Source organism: Papio anubis, chromosome 17 (assembly GCF_008728515.1).
Source record: "Papio anubis isolate 15944 chromosome 17, Panubis1.0, whole genome shotgun sequence".
Classification (NCBI taxonomy): domain Eukaryota; kingdom Metazoa; phylum Chordata; class Mammalia; order Primates; family Cercopithecidae; genus Papio; species Papio anubis.
Genome location: NC_044992.1, coordinates 24,233,758 through 24,246,604, shown reverse-complemented (window position 1 = coordinate 24,246,604; position 12,847 = coordinate 24,233,758). Strand labels below are relative to the sequence as shown.

At 42.1% G+C, this 12,847-nt stretch overlaps 1 pseudogene; it reads left to right on the top strand.

Annotated features, from left to right (window-relative positions):
* Nucleotides 1-2,476: 2,476 nt before the first annotated feature.
* Nucleotides 2,477-12,179, top strand: LOC116270957 (annotated as a pseudogene).
* Nucleotides 12,180-12,847: the final 668 nt, after the last annotated feature.

Genomic DNA, 12,847 nt, shown 5'->3' with positions numbered 1-12,847 from the left:
TGACAGATTGTAGTTTCCAAAGACAGCTGCAGCAGTATCTTAAACCTCACATATTCTTTTTCAACGTGACCTCAACACTCCTCCCATAGAGAGATGGGGGTCTGTATCTCCTTCCTCTTTAATTTGGGCAGGTTTCTGACTTGCTTGTAATCAACAGAATGTAGCAGAATGACACTGCATAGCTTCAATGGCTAAGACACGAAAGGTGATGCAACTTCTGCCTTGTTTGCTGGAATATTTGTTCTTGGAGCCCACAGCCTCCATGTAAGAAATCTGACTGAGGCCACCAGGTTGTGAGGAAGCCAGATATATGGAGAGGACACCTGTAGGTGACCCTGTAAGCAGTCTTGGTCTTGGAGTTTTCCCAACCCAGGCACCAGGCATGTGAGTTCACCACACAGAAAGCCAATCACTGAGACACCAAGTATTGCCAAGGTAGAAGGCTTTAATCGGGTGCTGCAGCAGAGGAGATGGGAGCTCAGCCTCAAATCCATCTTCCTGACTGACTAAAACTAGGGGTTTATATATAACAATGTGTAAAAAAACAAGAAGTAGGGAGGGCCAAGGAGGCATCCGGTCAGTGAGAAAGACTTCAGATGATTCCAGAGACCCTAACCATAGAATTACCCCCAGGCTCAAGTTTTCCCAGCTGAGGCCCCAGATCTCCTGGGGCAAAGACAAGCTGTCCCTGTTGAGCCCTTTCTGAATTCCTGACCCACAAATGACTGGTGCTAAATTCCACTAAGTAGTCTGTTACTCAGCTGTGGGATAGCTTGAGTGATACACTGCTTCCATCGAATCCTCAGACTTCATTCAAGCTTGACCTGCTCTTCTCAAAATATTCTTTATAGTAGAAGGATCCACTTCAGGACCAATCTCAGTCTCCTCCAGTCTGAACAAGTTCCTCAGTCTTGACAAAACTCATATTACCGAAACTTGCCCAGTAGGCCCATAGACAGTTGTTTTTGGATAAACATAGAAATTGACCCTTCTGCTGTTGAAGCTTGAAACTCGTGTCTGTTTTATCCCACTTCCTTCCTCAGGAAAGGAACTTCAGGCCGCTCAAGAAAAGGATCAAAGAACTGAAACTCATCTGATCACCACCAGATATCTCCTTGGCCCTCCCTAGTTCTTGTTTTCTTACACATTGTTACATTTCTTCCCTGCTATATAAACCCCTAGTTTTAGTCAATCAGGGAGATGGATTTGAGACTGAGCTCCCATCTGCACTGCTGCAGCACTCAATTAAAGCCTTCTTCCTTGGCAATGCTTAGTGTCTCAGTGATTGGCTTTTTGTGCTGAGGGGAGCAGGACCTAGATCAAATGCCCAGTGTTTCGGTCACATTACCCTGATGCTTTTGAAGATTATAGACCAGCTGTCTTGCAGCATGTGTCTCACTTTGGGTTTGTGTGTTGTTCCTTCATGATGAGATTCAGTTATGTAACTTTGGCAAGGATACCACAAATGTGCTAAAGTGTTCTTATTGCCTCCTATCAAGTGGCTTTCAATGTATTCATTTCTATTCATACAAACGCATAGTTTCTTATTTTATCTAATGAATTATAATCTGTTGCTCTCATTATTTATTTTTATGCTTAAATTGCCACAGATTTCGCTAGCAGGGGCCCTTGAAGGTGAATACTCTGCCCTGTTGACATACCTCTCATTCTTAGAGCACTTTTTTTCACTTTCAGGCTCGTGTTGTACTCTCCCCACAAGTCTTAGAATCAGCCACTTTTCCAGGGAGATCTGGTTCCTTTTTTGGGGAATGGTATGTAGAAGCCAAAATCTGGGCATTACATGTGCTCATTGTTCTTAGGGCATTACTGCTCCCAGTCCAGAGCTAGGAACTATATGTATTTATATATTATATTCATATGCACACTTATATTTATGTATCTATCAACAAGTGTATTGAAAAATCATGAATTCACACTAATATTTCTAATTCCAATCCAGTGCCCCCGGATTCATTCACATTTTCTGTCTTCCATATTTGTAACTCCCTTCTCTGACTTCACTGTTAGAGGGTAATCAGGTTCCTGTTATCTTTATTTGATCAATTATCCTGTTTGTAGTCACTCTTCCACACCAGTGTTGCCTCCTTCCCCTTCACTCTTCTTGGGCTCTAAAATCTTGTGTCAAGGTGCCAGTGACCCCCCCCTACATAGACACTCTCTTCCCCTCACCTGTGTTTCAACATCACTCACTGGGCCACTAGGATGGATGCTCTCCTCGTCCCACCAGGCTCCAGCATCCCATGTTTAGCCACATCTCCCACAGCCTAGCATGCTCCTCACCCGACTCAGGCACTGAACTCCCATGCTGGGCTTCTCCCTGACCCACCCCTCCATGGAAACACCCCTTACTATGCTTGAGATCTGATACCATATGCTGGACTGCCCCACTCTGTGGATGCCCTCCCCACCCTGCTAGCCTGTCTCCCCACCCTACCCCTCTCAAGCCTGACTTCTTGTACCAGGCACCCTTTGGGGAAACATCTTCCTTACTCTTTGTGGGCTCCCCCATTCCACACTGGCCTCCTTGATGGATCCCCTCCTCACCCTGCTGTGCCTCTAGCACCCCACATGGGCCAGTTTGTGGATGCCCTCTTCACCCTGTTTAGGATCTGACAGTCTGCTCTGGGCCACTGGGGCTCTCCACCACCCCCACCATTGGGGGAGTCTATATATATAGACAGAGAGAGAGAGAGAGAGAGAGAGACAGACAGACAGACAGACAGACACAGAGAGAGAGAGATCTTCTACTAGAGGATCCAAACTAATCTTTTAACCGATCTTTTTCCTCTGCCATTTGTTCTATTCAGGCCAGGAAGAGATGATTCCACCCATGCAGGGGAGGGAAATCTGCTTTACCAAGTCCACTAATTTGAATGCTAATCTTATCCAGAAAGACCCTCACAGACACACCCAGAAATGTTTAATCTGAGCATTTCATGGCCCTGTCAAGTTGACATGTAAAATTAACCATCATGAGTCATAATCCTTTGTCAATTACATATACTATATTTCATTTAGTTTTCTTAGTTTGTCGTTTGCCTTCTAATTCTGTTAATTTGTTCATTTTTAGTTAAAAATTATCTCATGTTCAGTCTGTAAATGTTTTTTATAGAAAAATGATGAAATACAGAGAAACAAAAGAAAACTCAACCATAACTGAGTTGTCCAAAGACAAGATAATATTAGTGTTATTTTCCAGATGCTTTCTTTTTCTTTTTGAGACAGAGTCTTCTCTGTTGCCTAGACTGGGGTGCAGTAGCATGATCTCAGCTCACTGCAGCCTTCACCTCCCAGACTCAAGTGATTCTCCCACCTCAGCCTCCCAAGTAGCTGGGACTACAGGCATGTGCCACCATGTTTGGCTATGTTTTTTTTGTTTTGTTTTGTATTTTTAGTAGAGACAGGGTTTTGCCATGTTGCACAGGACTTAACTTCCCAAAGTGCTGCAGTTATAGGGGTGAGCCACCACACTTGGCCTCAGATACATTTTTATACTTTTTTTTTGCATCGTTCATATTTTCTTTAGGGTTAAAAATATTTATGAAGCATTTACAGTATGCTGGTAAAGAGTGAAGAATGTAGACACACACACTAGTCTTCATCTATTATAGGAAACTTTTATAAAACCATCATGATAAAATGCAAAACAGCAGTAATTACAACAATTAGTGAAAATATGAAGGGATTTCTGGATTATTGGGCAGGACCTCTGTATGATCTCCTGAATGCCTACAGACAACATTAATAATAATAATAATAATAATAATAATAATAATAATAATGTACTGATAATTATCATTTCAACAATTGATCTACTGACAGGTTACCCTTGGAAAAATATCTTAGAGTTTTTCTACACATCTTTAAACAAATGTTAGATCAACATTTTAGAACCTGTTCTTTTCACTTGACAATGTATCACACACTTCATGATGACAGTGTTACTGAAAAAGGGTCCTAATCCAGATTCCGAGAGAGAGTTCTTGGACCTCCAGCCAGAAAGAATTTGGGGTAAGTCCATAGAGTAAAGTGAAAGCAAGTTTATTAAGAAAGTAAAGGAATACACTTTGGGAGGCTGAGGTGGGTGGATCACCTGAGACTGGGAGTTCAAGACCAGCCTGACCAAATGGAGAAACCCCATCTCTACTAAAAAAAAAAAAAAGACACACACACACACAAAAATTAGCTGGGCATGGTGGTGCATACCCATAATCCTGTGTCTGAAATTTATTCCTTCCGGTGGGTTCTTGGTCTCACTGACTTCAAGAATGAAGCCATGGACCTTTGCGGTGAGTGTTACAGCTTTTAAAGATGGTGTGTCCTGTGTTTGTTACTTCAGATGTTCAGTTGTGTCTGGAGTTTCTTCCTTCCAGTGGGTTTGTGGTCTTGCTGACTTCAGGGATGAAGTCGCGGACCTTTGTGGTGAGCGTTACAGCTCTTAAAGGTGGTGCAGACCCAAAGAGTGAGCAGCAGTAAGATTTATCGTGAAGAGCCAAAGAACAAAGTTTCCACAGTGTGGAAGGGGACCCCAGCGGGTTGCTGCTGATGACTCGGGTGGCCAGCTTTTATTCCCTTATTTGGCCCCACCACATCCTGCTGATTTGTCCATTTTACAGAGCGCTGATTGGTCCATTTTACAGAGTGCTGATTGGTCCATTTTACAGAGTGCTGATTGGTGCGTTTGCAATCCTTTAACTAGACACCGAGTGCTGATTGGTGTGTTTTTACAGAGTGCTGATTGGTGCTTTTACAATTCCTTAGCTAGACACAGAGCACTGATTGGTGCATTTACAATCCTTTAGCTAGACAGAAAAGTTCTCCAAGTCCCCACTTACCCCAGGAAGTCCAGCTGACTTCACCTCTCAATCCCAGCTACTTGGGAGGCTGAGGCAGGAGAATCACTTGAACCCAGGAGGTTGCAGTGAGCCGAGATCATGCCACTGCACTCCAGCCTGGGTGACAGAGCAAGACTGTGTCTTGAGAAAAAAGAAAAAATGTTAATTTTGCCGGGTATGTTAGCTTATGCCTGTAATCCCAGCACTTTGGGAGGCTGAGGCAGGTGGGTCACCTGAGGTCAGGAGTTCAAGACCAGCCTGGCCAACATGGAGAAACCCCATCTCTACTAAAAATACAAAAATTAGCCAGGCATGGTTGCGGGTGCCTGTAATCCCAGCTACTTGGGAGACTGAAGCTAGAGAATTGCTTGAACCCTGGAGGTGGATGTTGTAGTGAGCGAAGGTCATGCCACTGCACTCCAGCCTGGGTGACAGAGTGAGACTCTGTGTCAAATAAATAAATGTTAATTTTCTTTACTAAAAGGGAAATCTCTATTTTAGGCAGCTTAGTGAACTGATAGAAGTAGGCGGTAAAGAACTTTTCCTGCAATGGCTGATTCTCAATTTCTTTTTGCTCAAAATAATCAACATACTAAAGTGGCATATTTTGGGGTGACATGCTCTGAACCCCATGGGGGGCAGATAATAAACAATAAACCTAATAAACAAGTAAATTATACAACATGGTAGAAAGTGACAAAAAATATTGAGGAAAAAAAGTGGAGCAGGGTAGGGGGGAAGAGGGCTGCTGGAGAAGAGTGGGGAGGAGTGGGAAGGTCAGCAAGATACCACATTTTTAGCCAAGGGTGAGCTGAAACCCACGCACAGAAGGCACTACAGCTGCTGGATACATTGTCTGGTGTTTAGTACAACATGGCCAGTTTTTCTTCAGTTACTGCAATGGATCATGGTTTCTTTGGTTAAGCTCTGGTGGAAGTGTTTGGGTTGCACTGAGGCCACACTGTGTGAAATATGATTTTTTTTTCCTGAGATGGAGTTTCTCTTTTGTTGCCCAGGCTAGAGTGCAATGGCATGATCTTGGCTCACTGCAACCTCCGCCTCTAGGGTTCAAGTGATTCTCCTGTCTCAGCCTCCCAAGTAGCTAGAATTACAGGTGCATACCACCACACCCCAATAATTTTTGTATTTTTAGTAGAGACAGAGTTTTGCCAAGACCAGCTCAGTCGTGGAGGCCCTAACCCAGCGGCACTAGAGGAATTAAAGACACATACACAAAAATATAGGGTGTGGAGTGGGAAATCAGAAGTCTTGCAGCCTTCAGAGCTAGGAGCCCTGAAGAGAGATTTACCCACATATTTATTGACAGCAAGACAGTGATAAACATTGTTTCTATAGATTATAGATTAACTAAAAGTATTCCTTACGGGAAACAAAGGAATGGGTTCTCTGGCTAGTTATCTGCAGCAGGAGCATGTCCTTAAGGCATAATTGCTCATGCTGTTGTTTGTGGCTTAGGAACACCTTTAAGTGGTTTTCTGCCCTGGGTGGGCCAGGTGTTCCTTGCCCTCATTCCAGTAAACCCACAACTTTCAGCATGGGCATCATGGCCATCATGAACATGTCACAGTGCTGCAGAGATTTTGTTTATAGCTGGTTTTGAGGCCAGTGTATGGCCAGATTTGGGGGCCTATCCCCAACATGTCCTCCTTTTTTGTTTTGCAAAGTGATAAAAGCAAAGGCAACTTTGTCACGGTGAGCTACTTCTTGCAGGAATTGGGATCTGCATCTGCAGAACACACAAAGACAAATGACACAGATTAAAAGCACAATCATCATTGAAATCACAGAGTCTCCAAGTGTCTTGATCGATTTTAATGGGTTACTAGCTGCTAATCTCTCTACATCTCCTTCATGCACTCCAGTTCCTGGCATTAAGGTCAAGTGTGCCTGGGATGCTTTAAATATTTGTTCTTTTAATTTTGCAGCATCCAAATACAAGTTTGCAGAGTGTCCTTCTAGATGCTTTTTTATTCTTTCCCAAATTTTGATCTTATTTAAGAGTCATTAATAGTTTCCACAAATCCTTATATTTAGCTCCTATAGCAGGCCATATCATTTGAGGTTGAGGTGCCACTATATGGCCATGTTTCCAGATAATAGGAACTCTTGCTGTATTTCTTACTATTTCTACCATCTGACCATTTTGTTTAGACCAGCTGAACATAGTGTGGCCATGGCACACAGACTGAGAGGTGCAATTCAAGCTAAACATTCCCTTAGGGGACCAATCAATAATGATTCTATAGGAATCATTGTGCAGCACCTCTGCCTATTCTCCAATGCAATCTTCCCAAACAAGTACGTTCATTATTTCTGGCCAGGTCCAATTCTGTTTACAAATAGGTTTTTGAGGGCAGTATGCCTCAATTATAGGAGCAGATTTATTATGGTAAATACTGAGATCAGAAAACATGTGTAACTCTGTCATAGAGTGATTACATCCAGGCATTATTGCCAGCCAAGATTGATAAATATGCCCAATAAGTATGATTGTTCTCTGTGTCAGCCCTTGTTGAAGGAATACTCACAGAAATGGTGATCACCACTATCACAGCCATCATTAAATTACTTATTGTGACTGGTTGTCCTGCTTTCCTCAGGTTTTCTTCTGCCATCTGTGACAGCTTCTTGATCTGTCTCCAGGTAGGTGGCTGTGTTCAACAGGTGTTGCTCATGACAGTTGGGGTCCTCCTCAGCATCAGTCTCAATATGACTGCAACCAGGGGGTCCTCAGGTTCCTCCCAGAATCTCTTCCTTGGCATTTGGTTCATGATAAGGTTTCAGGTGTCTTGACGGTATCCCAATTGGCTATTGATTCAAGCATAACCTCTACCCCAAGTTATTATTTTACCTATTTCCCAACTTTTTGTTATTGGATCTCTCCACCAAACAAGATGTTCTGCTTCTGTCTTTGCAGTTGGTTTCTGTAGATGCTGTTCAGCTGCTGATAGCATCTGACTCTTAGGCAGGCTCAAAAAATTTGAAGTCAATAACGCTAGATTCAATTGTAGATGGGGGGTCCCATAATCTCTATTTCCTCCCTTTTGCTTTTGCAACTGCTGTTTCAGAGAGATATTAATTCTTTCTACAATGGCTTGTCCTTGAGAATTATATGGGATGCCAGTAATGTGTTTAATATTCCATATAGAGAAAAATGTAGCTAGAGCTTGACGAGTATAACCTGGGGCATTATCTGTTTTAATAGAAGCTGGAATGCCCATCACCAGAAAACACTGCAAAACATGATGTTTAACACAGGCAGAAGACTCTCCTGATTGGCATGTAGCCCAGACAAAGTGAGAAAAGGTGTCCACACATACACGTACATAAGCTAGTCTCTCAAATGAGGGAACATGTGTGACATCCATTTGCCAAAGAGAATTAGGTTCCAATCCTCGAGGATTAACTTCTTCTGTAAAAGATCAGGAATGCACCATTTGGCAAGTTGGGCATCACTGGATAATAGCTTTAGCTTCTTTCCAGGTAGTGTTGTATCTGCGTTTGAGACCAGAGGCATTAACATGGGTTAAATTGTGAAAGTGCCTAGCATTAGATATTGCAGTAACAACTAGGTGATCAGTCATTTGATTCCCTGCAGTTAAAGGTCCTGGAAGAGGTGTGTGAGCCCTAATGTGAGTGGTGTAAAACAGGTGCATTCTACTCCTAACTATTGCTTGCAATTGGGTAAATAAAGTCATCAGTTGTTCATCTGTATGAAATTGTAACTGAGCATTTTTAATTAATTGTGTGGAATGAACCACATATGAAGAATCAGAAATCACATTAATAGACATACCAAAAGCAGTCAATACCTCAATTATAGCTACAAGCTTCACTTTTTGAGCTGAAGTATAGGGAGTCTGGAAAACTTTACCTTTTGACCCGGAATAAGAAGCTTTACTATTACTAGACCCATATGTAAAAACATTCTCAGCACCTTCAATTAGTTTAAATTTAGTTATTTTAGGGAGACTCCTATTAGTTAATTTCAAAAATTGAAATACTTTTGTTTTAGGAAAATGATTATCGAGAATACCTACAAAGTCAGATAAATGGGTTTGCCAAGTAAGAGTATTTATAAAAGCTTGCTGTATTTGTGCCTTCATGAGAGAGACAATAATTTTTCCAGGATCATATCCATGTAATTTAACAATCCGAGTTCTCCCATTTCCTATCATAGCAGCAGTTTCATCCAAATAAGGAGTCAACGTCTGTGAATTAGGATGTGGAAGAAAAAGCCACTCTACAAGATCTTGCTCTTGAACAGTAACACCAGCAGGTGAATGATGAGTTGAAAAAATTAGCAAATCTAGAGTATTCTCTGGATCTATTCTATTTATTTGAGCTTATAGACTTGCTTTTTGATTAGCTGCAGCTCTGCCTCAGCTTCTTTTGTTAATTGCTGAGGGCTAACGAGACTAGGATCTCCACTAAGGATAGAAAATAGATTATTCATGGCATAGGTAGGAATTCCTAGAGCAGGTTGTGTCCAATTAATGTCCCCTAGTGATTTTTGAAAGTCATTTAATGTTTTCAATTGATCCCTACATGTGGTTACTTTCTGTGGCACAATGGTAGTGTCATTTACTAAGGTCCCCAAGTAGGAGTAAGGAGTATTAGTTTGAATTTTGTCAAGAGATATAATTAAACCAGTGTGAGAAATCAAATTTTGCAAGTGATCATAAAATTGGAGTAATATTTCTCGAGTAGGGGCAGCACAAAATATATCATCCATAAAATGAATAATATAACACTGTGAAAATTTTTTATGAGTAGGTTCAATTGCTTGCCCGACATAAGTCTGGCAAATTGTTGGACTGTTTAACATGCCTTGTGGCAACACTTTCCAGCGAAAACGCTTAGCAGGCTGCAGGTTGTTTACTGCGGGAATTGTAAATGCAAACCATTCACAGTCTTGCTCAGCTAAGGGGATAGTCAAGAAACAGTCTTTTAAATCTATGACTATTAAAGGCCAACTTTTTGGAATCATAGCAGGAGAAGGCAATCCTGGCTGTAATGTCCCCATAGGTTGTATAACTGAATTAATGGCTCTAAGATCTGTCAACATTCTCCATTTACCTGACTTTTCTTGATTACAAAAACTGGAGAATTCCAAGGGGAAAATGTTGGAGCTATGTGTCTTTTTTCTAATTAGTCAGCAATGAAGTCCTCTAAAGCCTTCAGTTTCTCTTTACTCAGCAGCTATTGTTCTATCCAAATTGGCTTATCTGTTAACCATTTTAAAGGTATAGGTTCCAGAGGCTTCACAATGGCCACCATCAAAAATGATATCCTAAACCTTGGTGGGAACTTTGTCTTTCCACTTGAAGTGGTTCCTTCGAACCTTGCAAATTTTTTCCTAGTCCCAATACCAGGGACATACCCCATTTCATGCATTATATGTTGACTTTGAGGGCTATATAATTGCTCTGGAATTAGAACGTGTGCTCCCCATTGTTGGGGATTTATGGGGAAATCTCTTCCCCATAAATTTTTAGGTACAGAAGTTATAATTGGTTGAATAGTCCCAGGTTGTCCATCGGGCCCTTCACAATGCAAAATATAACTACTTTGATGTACTTCAGGGGCTTTGTCAACTCCAACTATGTTAAATTGCATGGATTGAATTGGCCACCTGGACGGCCAGTACCATAGAAAAGTGATTGAAATGTCTGTGCCTGTGTCTACCAAACCTTTAAATTTATTTCCCTGAATAGTTATTTCACAGGTAGAATATTTATCAGTAATTTGATTCACCCAATAATCTGCTTTGCCTTGTTTATTTGTGCTTCCAAATCCTCCTGTTAGTTTAATTTCACTTTTCCCCATTTCCACATATGGCACAATCAGGAGTTGTGCTATACGCTCTCCTGGCTCTGCTTTCCAGGGAACAGAAGTAGATATAACAATTTGAATTTCCCCATGGTAATCTGAATCAATGACTCCTGTGTGTACTTGCACTCCTTTTAAATTTAAACTAGGCCTGCCTGCCTAGAAGTAATCCTATCATTCCTACTGGCAACATCTGCCTGGAGACAGCAACCTTCTTTAACAGTCCCATTACAAAAGGAGAACCTGGTCCATATTGATTAATAGCTTGTTTAAATTCTTTGAGTAATTTAAAAGGAAAAGGCCCAAATATAGCTATAATATTTCCCTGTTGATCTGGGGGGTGTATTCTAACCGGGAATTGCCAAGTTTCTAAATCACCCTCTCTTCTGGCTTGCTGGATTCCTGCCTGAATACAACTGAGAGTGGTCGCTCGAGGCACTGCTCGAACAGTCACTGGGGCAACTACTTTTCACCCAGTGTCCTCCAGAAAAGAAAGATCTGGAGGGTCAGACCACTCTTTTACTTCAAAGTAATGAGGGGGTGCAGCAGGGTAGGGACAAAGCTCTCCTCCTTTGCCACTTTAGCTTTAGCTGGCCAACAAATCTGCTCTGTTACTTCATTATACTCTCCTTCCTCCTCATCATCAGTGTGAAAAGGTTCCAAGGTGGAACGAACCGGATCCTACACTTGTCCCATTGTTACCCTGATGCTTCCGAGCTCCCCTTCTTACTCACCATGGGGATTGCTTGAGAGTACTCAGGTGTCCTCCAGCTTAGTTCCTTGTTCTCCAATGTAGCTCCAGCAACCCTTTGACCTGGGTTTGAGCCTCATGTATGGGCACCACTTGCTAAGACCAGCTCGGTCATGGAGACCCTAACCCAGTGGCGCTAGAGGAATTAAAGACACACACACAGAAATATAGGGAGTGGAGTGGAAAATCAGGGGTCTCACAGCCTGCAGAGCTTAGAGCCCTAAACAGAGATTTACCCACATATTTATTGACAGCAAGCCAGTGATAAACATTGTTTCTACAGATTATAGATTAACTATAAGTATTCCTTATGGGAAACAAACGGATGGGCCGAAACAAAGAGATGGGCTCTCTGGCTAGTTATCTGCAGCAGAAACATGTCCTTAAGGCACAGATCACTCATGCTATCACTCATGCTTAGGAATGCCTTCAAGTGGTTTTCTGTCCTGGGTGGGCCAAGTATTCCTTGCCCTCATTCTGGTAAACCCACAACCTTCAGCATGGGCATTATGGCCATCATGAATATGTCACAGTGCTGCAGAGATTTTGTTTATGGCTGGTTTTGGGGCCAGTTTATGGCCAGATTTGGGGGCCTATCCCCAACAGAGTTTCATAATATTGGTCAGGCTAGTCTTGAATGCCTGACCTCAGGTGATCTGCCCACCTTGGCCTCCTAAAGTGCTGGGATGAAAGGTGTGAGCCACCGCGCCTGGCCGTGATCTGTCTTTTAATGTTAGAATCACACTCAGCTCAACAAGATTCTAACTCCATGACACTCACTCGGGGTGTGAGAGCCACTGAGGGGACACAGTTGTTCCCAATTCCCCATCCCACACTCGCAATAGTTCACTGAGTGGAAGAGGAATCAAAAAGCCTTACACAACTTAAAATTGTTTCTGTGGCCATATGTGTATCTATATCTTCTTGCAGACCTCAATTCATGTTTCACATTTAACTCCTTAATCACTGGGGGATTCATTTTGGAATAGGATATTATGGTGAAGTTCTAACTTTACTTTTTTCCCCAAAGTGTTCACAAAATTGAATCATTCTTTTTTTTCTCTTAATCTGGAGCATCACTTTATTGTGTTCTGAATTGGACATTTAAGGGCACACCACTAAACACCTGCTTTGAAAGTTGACACTAATTCCTTAATCATTTCTCTTTGTAGGTGTTCTGACTCCCTTGACCTCACATGATTTTACTATTAACCGGTCACACTTTTCCATGTGCCTGTAAACATACCCTGTGTCATGCGCATCCATGTGAAGAGAGTCCACCAAACAGGCTTTGTGTGAGCAACAAGGCTGTTTATTTCACCTGGGTGCAGGCGGGCTGAGTCCGAAGAAAGGAGTCTGCAAAGGGTGGTGGGATTATCATTAGTTC